The sequence below is a fragment of the Athene noctua genome, chromosome 1 (genome assembly GCF_965140245.1).
Source record: "Athene noctua chromosome 1, bAthNoc1.hap1.1, whole genome shotgun sequence".
In the NCBI taxonomy this organism is placed as follows: domain Eukaryota; kingdom Metazoa; phylum Chordata; class Aves; order Strigiformes; family Strigidae; genus Athene; species Athene noctua.
Window position 1 is genome coordinate 18,936,530 of NC_134037.1, and position 12,979 is coordinate 18,949,508.

General features: G+C 48.4%; 1 long non-coding RNA gene across 1 annotated transcript in view; it reads left to right on the forward strand.

The window, feature by feature from the left end:
- The first annotated feature begins 1,070 nt into the window (after positions 1–1,070).
- Positions 1,071–12,979, forward strand: part of LOC141967933 (uncharacterized) — a 102,845-nt gene continuing 90,936 nt past the window's right edge. The window contains exons 1-2 of the long non-coding RNA XR_012634785.1: positions 1,071–1,443; positions 4,737–4,878. This is a non-coding gene — a long non-coding RNA (uncharacterized LOC141967933). The remainder of the gene's footprint in view (positions 1,444–4,736; positions 4,879–12,979) is intronic.

The following is a 12,979-nucleotide window of genomic DNA, read 5'->3' on the forward strand; positions in this document are numbered from 1 at the left end:
CGTCTTTCCACATGCTACCCGTGAAAAGTTAAACTTAGGAAAGCGTGGACACGTACATACGATTAATATAAATGAAATTCTACACAAAACGCAGCTATTCTGTAATAGCCACACGGATGTTTCAAATACGTTAGTGTTCATTGCAAACAGAAACGTAGTAACGGCACACATCCCTAAAATCAGTGAGGATTGTGCTGTCAATCATAACTATTAAAAGCAGACAAATATTGGATTTATCTGCGCTGTTGTTGCATAGCTACGCGAAAGGAGTTGGGGAGGTGGGGGAGGAACATTACGGACACTTGGAGACGAAGCTGCAGAGAGCTGGATCAATGTTTTTTCCAATTAACGTGGCATTCCTGCGGTGGTGGTTGGCCCCCCTGGAGCTGGACGTTTTGGTGACTGTCACACCGGGGTGTTGGCCCCGGGGCTTTTCTCTGGGGGTGGACTGTAGGCGGTGCTGAGGCTGACAGGAACACAATTCAACGCGTTGTGAAACGCTAAGGGTGAAAGTGAATCTCGACAGTCTGATAGCAAGACAAATACATTGTTCGAATGCAGTTGAAGAGAGTAAATAATAATAAAAAACACCCTGTCAATTAACGACTCGATTCAATCCACCACTTAGAGCGACTTCAGTCCTTTACAGCACTAAAACCTCAATTTCAAGCGCATCTGGTACTTGATCTGCAGCCAGAGGTTTTAGTCCTTCAACGTGCTTGTGTTTCCGTCTCAGGGATGCACCGGTGGAAGAAATTTTGACACTGTTTTTGGTGTAATAATAGCCAACGTAAACAAATACGTTCATGCTTCTCCCATCGTTATTTGCATTCTTGGACAGCGCAGCAGCAGCGTCCGTCCCGGCTCTGCAGGAGCCCTCTGCGAATGCTTTCGGTTTTTCATACTAAGGGCTTAGCTCGCTTTTTAAAATACAGAGCAAAGTTGTGCGAGAAGCTGACCTGGTTATTTTCTCTGTCACCAAAAGACAGTCCTGTGCGCTTTCTGCACGGAAAGTACAGCCTGGGAGCAGGCGAGCCCCGCGGCCCCCCCGGGAAGCGCCTGGAGTGTCTTTCCGCAACGTTTCATTCCCTCAACCCCGCTCTTAATTTAACCCCGACAGCCTCGGCACCGGCTCGCCCCCTCCGGGGCTCCCTGCCCTCAACACAGGTCGCACGGAGCATCCCGGCAGCGGCGGCGGCGCCGCTGCCCGTGCCCCGGCGGGGGGACGCGCGGGAGCCGGGGGGTCTCCGGCGGGACTCGCCGAAACCACCGGGGCTGCCAGCCGCGCCCCGAGGGCTTCTCCCCAGGACCTCAGGGCTCGGCCCAGGCGGGGACGGGCCCCAGTGTGGCGGCGGGGGCCGCGGGGACCCGCGCCCGCCTCCTGTTTTCAGCCGGAATTTTTACGGCCGGTTCCCAGCCCCGAGTCGCCGCTGCAAACATCTGGTAGGAGACCGCCGCCGCTCGCCACGCACAAAGCGCCGCTTTCTCCTCCGCGCACACCCCCCCCCCCCGCCGGGAGACACAAACCCGGGGCTCCGCTCCGCTCCGGGGGGGTGCGGGCCGCCCCGCCGTGGGGGGCCCCCGCCGCCCGGCGCCAGCCCGCGCTGGCGATGGGGTGCGTGGTGGCGGCGGGTGCGCGGGCGCCCCCGGGGCGCCCCCCGCCCCCCCTCCCGCGCCCCGGGCGCCGCGCCCCGCCCCGCCCCGCCGCCCCGCGCCCGGGGCCGGCCCGGACTGCGCGGCGCCAGCCCCGTGACATCAGCCCCTCGCCGCCGCCCCCCCCGCCCGCGCCGCCCGGGCCCGGCGGCGCCGCTCAGGCGGCTGCCATGGCGACCGGGGCTGCGCCCGCGGCGGCGGCAGGCGGCGGCCCGGCCCCGCTTCCCCCTCCCGGGCGCACCTGCAGCGGGGGCCGCCGCCGGACGCCCTGCCATGCCGGGGGGGTGGGGGGAGCGGAATGGGGGGGGCGCAGAAAGGGGAGAGAAAAGAGTAAAACGGGCAACGGGGGGTGGGGGGGGCGCCCGCGGGAACGATGCCGGCGCCGCTGCCTCCCCCCGCCGGGCTGCCCCGCGGGGCCGCGCCGCCGCCACCCGGGCGGGCAGGAGCGCGCCGGGCTGCCCCGGCTGCGGCGCGGGCAGAGTGCGGGGAATTTCTGTCCTGTCCCCGTCCCCCTTCAAAAAAAAAAATATCTTCTGTGAGGAAAAATCACGCTGTGTGTGAAGGTTGCCTGTCCTCCCGCGTTTTAAGGTCCTTAAGAGCCGCCCCCGGTCGCGCCGTGGCCCCGCGGGCCGGGGCTCCCGCCGGGCGCCGCGGCCGCGGGGGGTCGGGCAGAGCGCGGGGGGCTGAGCCGCCGCCCCCCCCAGGGACCGGCGGGGTCCCGCGCCCGCCCTGGCCCAGCCCCCTGATGAAATTTATCTAAAACATCTAGTAATAATGTAAATGGTTTTAATTGCCGCGTATTTAAGCCATCAAACCAGACTAAAAAAAAAAAAAAAATTGTTACAATTGGCCCGTTTCCAAGTCATTGACACCATCCAACCTATCCGAGCGGGGTGTCCAAATAGGTTCTGATACAGGACTTTTCCGTATACCAGGTGAAATATCTCGCTAAACCCGGCTGCTTTTAACTACCCGGTCCCTTTTGTTTGCCTCACGTTTCCAATTCATTCAAAGAAGTTTTAGAAGTTTAGGGGTTGGCTTTTTTTTTTTTTCTTTCTTTTGAGCGGGAGGGAGAGAGTAATGCATGCAAAATATTTAGTTACAACTTCTGCGAAAGGCACCGATCTGTAACAGCATTTTCTACTTTCACAAAGGATTTTCCTGTTACTTTTGTTCCGGTCACAAAATTAAAAAAAAAAAAAAAAAAGGCAAAAGAAAAAAAAAAAACTTGGGGGAGAGATAAGGTCTGGAAAACAATCTGGAATTGCCAGGCTGTTGGTGGGAGCTCTGCGGGGCTGGCGTCAGGAAGTCTGCGCCGCCTTCTATTACTGTTGATCCAGCTTTGTGCAGCTGCACTCAGTACAATTAGCTTGTAGAAACAATCCTGCTGTAGGCAGCCTCTTCCCTTCAAAGTGCTTTTCTATACTGATCCCCTCACATCATGATGCTGGAAATCAAGTCACAAGCCGACCACTGTTTGGCCAACATCATCTGTGGGAATTCATTAACCTCCATCCCAGAGATGCAACAAGAGATTGTTTGTCCAGAACTAAACTTACAGCTTAATATGATGTAGCCCATACAGGAAAAAACCTGTGTCCCCATTTTTTTTTTTTTTTTTTTTGTCCATAACAAGAAACACATTGTGCAGCTTTTTCCCTTTTTTTTTTTTTCCTTTTTTTTTTTTCGGGGGTGGGGAATGTAGCTGAAACCAGGCATGAGCCGGCTCCTGCTAAAACTTTGCCATCAAACTGTTTTTTGGTTCATCGGGCTGCAGTTTCCATAGAAGCAACTTATCCCCGCGATCATCTTGTTGGGTGCACTTTGCAAGCTCATTTCCCGTCTGAGTTTGCTCTGCTGCTCTCAGATGCTGCAGCTGACACATTTCCTCCCGGTGCACTTTGCACCCACCTCATCCTTGCCCAGATGCTCAGGGCAGATTGTGCCCACAGGGGGGTTTCATCGCACTCTGCAGCTGCCTTGGGGGAAGGGATTTTTTTTTTTTTTAATAAATTTTATTTCGGCTTTCCCCTGCTTCAGTGCTCAGCTCCGAGCCATGCAAGCCTCAGATCCTCCGTGTCGCCCCCCCCTCGTCCCAGCGCCGCAGTGGTGGCTCGCAGGGCCGCGGCTGTGGCCACCGGCCCTCTGCCACGCGCCTGTCACGTGCTGCCGTGCGTGAGCGCTGCCGGTGGCTGCCCCGGCCCGGCCCGGCCCCGGCGGAGCGGGACTGCCCGTGGGACACCGCTGCCGTGCACCCCCTGGGAAGCCGGACCCTGATGCGCCCCACCTGCGTGGGCAGCCCCGAGCAGCAGCGGGGCGACGGCTCCCGGCTCCCGGGGCTGCCGGTGAACCACGGTGCTGCTGGGAGCACGAGTCCTGCGTCCCGGCACCCCCGGGCTGGCCATGGCAGGGCTCCTCAGCCCCGCCGGCAGCACCGCCGAGGGCAGGAGGCCTGGCATCACCGCTCCCCCTCGCTTCCCGGTACCCCACTTGGCCCTGGGGGTGCGCGGCGTATCGCTTCCCCCCACCCCACTCCAAAGCCCTCCGTGTTCTTCAGGCAATGTATGGATGCACCTTCTCTGAGTCGCATTTCCAAACTCCACTCGTGTCTGGGCCTTATTTGCAAATGCCACAGATCTGCCAACTGTAAGATTTCTTTTCCTCTCCCCCCACTATGCTTTTAAATAACGTTGCTTTTGTACAGTATCATTCCCTTCACCCCCACTTTTAAACATCCCTCCGCTGCTGCTCTTATATTCCAAAAGCTGGGTGTTGTTGGAGCCTTGGGAAGTATTGTGAGAAAACATACATATTCTCTCATTTTTCCTAGACTTCTACTTTTTGGCCAGAAGTGTTGCACTATATGATGGACAGGCCTTTGTTCTGATTCAGTTTTGACATGCATATCATTTTGTGATCACACTCCCAAACTGTTCTGCAGGAATGTCTTTTACTCAAAGTGTATTTTCTAGCACCTCCCTGCAAAGAGGGGTGTTTCTACGTGAGTTGTGTTGTTTTGCTGGATCGTTTATATAAGTCCAAATTCAGACACTTCGGTTCTATTGTCTTCTTCTGTTCTGTAGGATTTCTAATTTCTGAAAGTAGGACCAGAGCCCTGAAGGCACTTCCACATAAGCTGCCACCTGCGAAGGGCTGTTGCTTACCTGATACTACTTGAAGAATGCTGCCATGAAATCTTCCTGAAAGCAGCATCCCTCTGGCACAGTAAGTGTCACCGGTGTGAGGTGTATTAAATCCATGTATTAACTCTTAAGGTTTTACTCAAAAGCAAATATATTTATTTTCTAAAATCATTATTTTATTAATGCAGTGTCTATGTTTTAATTAAGTTACATAGCATGTCTTCTAGAGGTGCTTATAGCAAACCAGTTAGGTGGCTCTCTAACTTAACGTGGTTCTGCTAAAATCTGGGATCAAACAAGTTCACTTCTTAGCGCATGGCTTCCATAGCAGATGGTTTTCATGTACCGTAGCTTTTCTAGTGATGCCTTTAAATTAGTATAGGACTAAAATGTTGCAAATTTTGCACTCCCAACTCTGGAAAATTCATTTAGAACAGAAAAGGGAGAGGGGCCAGACAGGAGGTTACTAACAGTACCTTGCATGTGGTAAGGAATAAACCAAGGAATAACAAATGGGCTTATTCTTTCTTTTGTTAATTATCTGGCTGGCTGGTCCAGCTCCCCTTGGCCTCCCACTTTGGCCTAACTTTGATTTTTAGGTACAGGCCTGTGGGAATAAAATCACAAAATGCTTGTCTTAATTACTCTGGAAAAGGAAGGGATTGGGAATTGGATTGGTGGGAGTAGATTTTTAAAATCTTTTCCAGGTATGGTTTTAAACACACCCCTTTCAAACTGTAAAATTATGATCATTTTACGTATAGATGTGTTTGTATAGTATGCTCTGTGTGTTTGTTCTTGCTCAGTAATAATGTTTCATGAACACTGGAGAAATGGAGTCTGTATGGCAACTGTCATTTCGTTGCTGGTGAATCTATAATCCTGCCTTCCTGTTCACTTCAGACTGAATGCCTCAGTTATGTGATAGAAAGCCTTGCAGTATCAAGCGGGCAGTACTCATTTAGTGCTTTACCAGCGATATTGTTGGTTATGTTAGGACAGGACCCACAGCATTCTCAGTCCTTTTTCACTAACGTATAGAGCAAAATTTTCAGTGGTTGGGAGAGCCTAATTCCACTCAGGGTTTGGATACTGGAAGTGCAGTTTAGCAAAATGTGTGCACCACACCCCAAATGCAAGTGCACCCTCACAAGTCCTGCTGAACCACATGAGTTCTAGTGAAGTTTCCTAGGCTGTTAAAACTTTGCTTCTTTATAGGCCCAGGATGAGCGTTATCTAGGTTAAGCTGACTTTCTTAGTGACTGTCGCCTGCATAAACCCGCCTGGGAATCACAAAATAGGTATGTGTCTAAATCTCCTGAGAGGCCTGGTCCAGAAGGTGTGCTCAGATCACGCTTAAATGCACATTGACAGCATGGAGCTTAGCACAAAGAGCAGCAGCTGTAGCTGCTGGAAAGTTCAGGGGGAGAGAAGAAAAAGAACTGCTGCTTTTTTATAAGCAATTTTTCTCGTGAGAGCATTTGCCCTGGAAGCGAGAGGCTCAGATTCAATGTTCTCCTCATCAGAGGTGATACAAACGCCCTCCTGCTTGCAAAGCACCCCTAACGACCAGAGTAGAGATAAGGCTAAGGTGGAGGACACCCACCCATCCTGTTCGAGCTTGCCACGGTAAAGAAACATGCAAATTTCAAAGGGCCAGAGGGATTATAAACAAGAGGGAGCCTGACACTGTAGCTCAGGGGTAAAGGCATCTCCTGGATGGCAAGAAGCCTGAACGCTGAGCCTGGCCTGGCAGACTCACCCATTCTTGAGGGTGAGGTTGATCTCACCTTATCTTAGCTATTTAGAGGTTTGGTGTCTATAGCCAGTGGGAAGAGAGAACAAGAGACACCTGCAGAGAGTGATTCATTCTGTGCCTGTTCAACACCTCTCTCCGGATGGAACGAATCTCCTCACTTGGGGCTGTCACTCCCTGTCAGTTCTCAGCAGAAGTTAGACAATCCGTTTTGACCAGAAGCCTGACTTACAGATGCCAAGTGAGGTGAATTCCACCATAGATGACTAATTTCTCTCATTCATCATACCCTATTTTAGCCTTTAAAAATCGGGTATGTAATCAAAGTTAGTCATTTGAGTTCTGTCTCTGTACAATGGTCATTCCTTCCATCAGGAGGCTGGAGTGAAATGTCCTGGGATGATGTGCATCTTTCTCTGAGCCTGTGTGTCCCTAGTTTGCACTTGTGAATCCTGACACTAGGTGTCTGAAAGTTAAGTATGGAGCTATTAATGTCATCGTGCAAACTTCTTTTCTGGACAGTCTAAGTGACTAGAGGCACTACATACTATTTTTAAGAAAGCAGCCAGTTGCATAAAAATATGCATAAAAAAATGTCTGAAGATATAAAGAGGCTATGACTGGGATTTTCAGAAAGCTGAAAGGCTCCTTATTTAAATCAAAGGAAGTTAAGTACTATGGAAAATATCACTAAGCGTATATATTGCATTTTATGCACTTGCATACCCAGAAGAATCTGTCTCTAACTTCTAAAACTGAAGGTTGGATGCCTTTAAAAATGTCACCTTTAATCCTAGCCCTGAAGAGATGAGCATATAATTTTCAGTTTCAAAAAGCTACAGGTTTTCATTTTTGATAGTGTGGAGTAATGCTGAGGTGTACTACAAGATAAATTCCAAATATGTACCTCATTGTTTCATCAGAGATCAGAAAAAGGTCACCCAGCCTTCTCACCAGATTACAGGAGTGCAAGTGGGTTTTTGTGCTAGTCTAAGTTTGATCCACATATATTCTTAGAAAATGGGTGATTGCAGGAAAAGACAAGCTCTGTGTTTTTATAATTTAATGTTTGTCAAAGGTCATCAAAGGGTTATATCCAGTCACTTTTTTCAAAATTTGGAGTGTAGAGGCAGTGGTGGACGGTAAATGTCCAGATTGGTGAAATTAGAGTCATATGTTCTCCTGATGGATTTTTAGCTACAAATACAGTTGGAGATGATTCCACCACATTGTTCATGTCAGTCGCTCCATAAGGCTGAATGCCTTCAACTATTACAAAACACATGCTTGAGAAACCCTTCTACTTCTTTTATCAAAATACTTAAACTATATGTGCACCCAAGATGTTTAAATTTGGCATTGTGAAAGTAATTGGGAATGGACTCAAAATTAAATTACTTAAGTCCTCAAGCTATTGTTTTCAGCAGAGACAAGAGGTCTGAAAACATTAAAAGGATGTGCAAATTTCTTAGAATATTTTGGGCCAGAATGAAACAGCTAGTTTATACCTAGCTGAGGATCTTAGTTGTCCTCTGTTGAACAGTCAGAATTTGGACTTCTTCCAGTTTCTTAATTTCCTACCTTCTCACTCTGCTTTGTTTTCACTTTAGTAGCAATAGTTTTGTGCTCCTTATTCTGTTTCACAGCTCTGCAGGTCTCTTAAGGGCTCTGGAGATGGAATTCACCTCACTTGACTTAAGGCATGTGTCTGGTTGACGTCTACATCTAAGCCTGTCTTTCAAGACTCAGTTTACAAACAATTGAGAAAATCGCTGCTCTGTGGTGACTTATTTCTTCCTAATACAGAAGTCACACAGAATCACACAGAGTCATCTAGGTTGGAAAGGACCCTGGAGATCATCTAGTCCAACTGTTCTAGCACAGTTCCCACCTATAGTATATCCTTAAGCTCTAAATCGACCCTACTCTTGAACACCTCCAGGGATGGGGACTCCACCACCTCCCTGGGCAGCCCATTCCAACGCCCAACAACCCATTCTGTAAAGAAATGCTTCCTAATTTCTAGTCTAAACTTTCCCTGGTGCAACTTGAGGCCATTCCCTCTTGTCCTGTCACTTTCTACTAGGCTAAAGAGGCTCAAACCCAGCTCTCTGCAGCTTCCTTTCAGGGAGCTGTAGAGGGCGATGAGGTCTCCCCTCAGCCTCCTCTTCTCCAGACTAAACACCCCCAGTTCCCTCAGCTGCTCCCCGTACAACCTGTGCTCCAGACCCTGCACCAGCTTCGTTGCCCTTCTCTGGACACGCTCGAGTCATTCAATGTCCTTTTTGTAGTGAGGGGCCCAAAACTGAACACAGGAATCGAGGGGCGGCCTCACCAGTGCCGAGTACAGGGGTCAGATCCCTTCCCTGTCCCTGCTGGCCACGCTATTGCTGACACAAGCCAGGATGCCATTGGACTTCTTGGCCCCCTGGGCACACTGCTGGCTCCTGTTCAGCTGGCTGTCAATCAACCCCCCCAGGTCCCTCTCTGACTGGCAGCTCTCCAGCCACTCCTCCCCAAGCCTGTAGCGCTGCTGGGGGTTGTTGTGGCCCAAGGGCAGCCCCCGGCATTTGGCCTCATTGAAACTCCTCCAGTTGGCCTCAGCCCATGGCTCCAGCCTGTCCAGGTCTCTCTGCAGAGCCTCCCTGCCCTCGAGCAGATCAACACTCCCACCCAACTGGGTGTCATCTGCAAACTGACTGAGGGTGCACTCAATCCCCTCGTCTAGATCATCAATAAAGATGTTAAACAGGAGTGGCCCAAAAAAAGTCTAAAAGACTCTATCACTATGCTGATACCCCCTCGACTTCTGAGCCCAACTGTCCTTAGCCCAGCCAGCATACAGTTTAACTAGACTGACTGGCTCTCAGACTTTTTCGACAATTCTCCAAATTTTCTGTTTGTGTGACTTGATATGTTTTAATTAAAACACTTGACAGCAACATGAAAATGAACAGTGACTAATATACTTTAACCAAGAAGTTGTTCTGGCTGTGGTCTTGTGGAGTACTGGGGATTTACAGACCACAGCGTGTAACCTCTAGGCTAGATGCTCATAGTTGTAAGATTTGTGCATTTCTGCACCATAGTTCAGCCTGTTGTTAGCTGTGGTAATCTTTGATTGCAGGACTGCTTATTCGTTTGCAGTGTAGATCTGACTTAAACAGTGAGGGAGGTTGCTTTGTGTGGGGGCCTTGCCTCAGGTTTTGTAGAAGGTATGCAAGGCGTTGTGAAAGAGGCAAGACGCTCCCATAAAACAGCTGAATTCTGCTGTGGAAGACTTAATTCAATCCATGCCTCTGCCACAGAGTTTTTTGTGAGATGATGGACAAGTCATTTAAAGCAGACTTTTGTCAGGAGACTGTTTACCACATGAGAAGTCAATGGGAGTTGTTCTTAAGTATGTAAAGTGTAATGAAAATGCCAAGCACTCTGAAGTAACAGGTCCCATCTATCACAAGCTTGGCAGCCAGAACTAGAGTTATTAACCAGTACATTTTCTGGTCAGCTGCTTCACAAATTACCATTAGGTTTAAAGTTAACAGCTTTTTTTTTTTTTTTTTTTTCCTTGAAAAGGGAATATCCCTTTTGAGGGGATATTATATTCTAGTAAGCGTGGGAAATGATTCTGGGGTGGCAGAAGTTCATTCTAATAAGGGACATTCCAGTCTCCTTTCCAGTAAGCTTTTCAGGGCCCATGGATTGCTTCTAGCTCCTGCTCTCCAGCTGGTGCAGAGCCAGTAATGTGACCATCAGGGACCAGGTGACACTGATGGAGAGCGGGAGAAGAAAGATGATGATGGGTTGGTTGGCTTGAGCTTGATAGGGCTGGAGGACCAGGGAAAGTACCAGTCACAGCTGGATGAGGACTTGGAGCTAGAACAAGGAAGTCTAAGGATTAAAGGGGAACAGGGGAGAGGGAGAATTCAAGTTTCAGATCTGTATTCATTGCTTTAGGTTTCTTTCATTTGAAATGACAAGCTGAAATAAGCAACACTATCCAGAAAGTGAGTGCTTCTGAAGAAGTTCCCTGTATTTCTGTCTCCTGTTAGGACAGCTTGTGAAGTAAACTGCTTCAAACTGTGGTGATTTTAGCCCTAGCTAGATACGTTTCCTAGCTTATGGGAGATACAGGTTGAAGACTGATCCAGTGAAGTCCTTATAACCCTCACATAAGAGACACTCCAAAAGTGGTCACCTGGGACATTCACCCGGTGCAATGGAAATTCTGTGTGGCAGTCTGAACTGGGAAGAACGGCATATGAAACCTTCGTTTTCAACATGCCTTTTAAACATCAGACCACTTCTTTGAAAAACTCCTGAGAAAACACTCAGGAGAATATTCTTGGTTTTCTTCTGAAACATCATAGTAAGACTGCTGAAATCCTGCAGTTTCACAAGGTGGGGAAAATCATTCTTCCTGTATCCATTTAGTATCATTTGGGGTAAAGGGTCTTTCTGTAGGATCCAGCATCAGATTAAATATATCTGATGTTAAAATTTGGATGAATATTTGGGGGTATTTAACTCTGTTTGCAGAAATCATTTAGTGCAGAGTGGCCGCGTTCTTCTTCAATGGTTTTGTCTTTTTTTTTATGTGAGCTTCTGCTTTGTTTTCAATAGTGTTTGTACAGATCCTGTCAAGGAAAACAAATGTCATGGGAAAGTTTTAGGTAATTTTTTTTATTGTCTGGGTGGTTTTTGCTGTAATGCAGATGTTCCTTTTTAAACCTGATAAAGGCATTACCATTTGCGGAGATGATACTCCTCTGTATCTGACAGCTGCAACACACCTTGCAGAATTGTTTTAGGGAGCAATCAGCAATGTGCCAGTTGCTCTCTTTTCTGCTATTTTGGTAGTGTTTTGTGGAGTTAAGCGCATGTGTATAAGCTGCAAATGTACATTCCTTCATAGAATAAGCAGGCTGTCTGCGTGGATCAGCTGTTATGGGGGTGGCTGTGGGTAAGATATGAAACAGGCTGTGGAAACTCCTTCGGTGGAGACTCAGTATTCTGGATGCTTTACGCACGTGGGGCCTGATGCAAATCCAGTGAAACCCAGGAAGACTCTCCCTGTCAGTTCACAGCTTTGGATCCAACTTCAGGTGTGTTTGTGAATGTATATGAGGGATGTAGCTGGTATTTGGCTAGTATAGCAGTTGCCCGTGACAGCGGGGAGGGAATTGGTTTCACTGCTCTTGAGTTGGCAAGTGAATTTTATCTGATGCTTTCCACTTGCACGTAGCCAGCCTGCTTAGGTTCTAAATAGATTCTGCCCTCAGACTGTAAAGAACAAGATAATCACTTTATGTTATGTACTTGAGAGCTAAATTATTTTAAAAGTCTGAAATTAGCAGATGAGGAGGAATTTATTTGCCAGATACATTCAGAAGCAGCTTGGGGAACCTGTCAGAGCCCAGCTTTAACTGCTTAACTAGTGGCTGTTCAACTTAATAGCTCTAAAGCATGCTTACAGTATGAGGGAGACCAAAACAAAATCCCAGGATGCATGAGATTTTCTTCCAGACAACAAAAAAATGCCATCAGTTCACAAACCAGACTGTTAAAGAGGAAAACCTGCACCTACAGCCACTAACCTCACATTATATCCTCTGTGCTCCAGACAAAAAAGAACCTTCCTCTTTTTTTGGACTCTCTTTATCCATTCTTTCCAGCTCTATTAACTTAGCGCTTTGCTGAACATGACCTTTGCTCTGCTAGCGATGTTGGCCTTTACCATACCTTAGTCCTTTTCCCACCCAGATATCTTCATGCTTTCCTGCATCCTGTCCTCCATGTATGGAACAAAGGTCTGGAAAATTCTCTCCAGCCGTTTTCCTTCAAATCACTCCTTAAGATGCACTCTGACCCTGATGCCTATGGGGCATTGCTGATAATAGCTAGGCAGAGTGCAAGTTGAAGTGTTTTCTAGGCAGCCTATGCGAAAACATGCTCATGTTACTTCTGCCATGGTTTTACTACCAATGCCTTTCGTGCTGGGGAGGACGAGGCCATAATGCCATTTTAGTAACCACCAGCTGTCACTGGAAGCCGACATAGATAAGAGCAGCTCTCAGCAATGCTGGTTGTTTCTTTCCCTCTCCTGCAGTCACAACTCTACCAGTTTGCTTTTAGCCACTGGGCCTCTTTCATTCTTCATGACTCTTGCACATCTGTGAATTTAGCTGCCTTGTCTTGCTGAGAGATTGATACAGAGTCCACCCTTTCAGAATATGTTAACACATTTTGACTTCAAGCATCAAAGGTCATTTTGGAGGGGTGTCTTTCTTGCAATATGGAGCCACCGATCTTAACCCTTCAGAGTGGCAGAAAGGCTTCCTTCCTAACTGCTATTACTTGCCTAACTGCATGTGGAAGGGGCAGGCATCCTAGCTAATCAGAGCTTCAGACAGGCAATTCTTCAAAT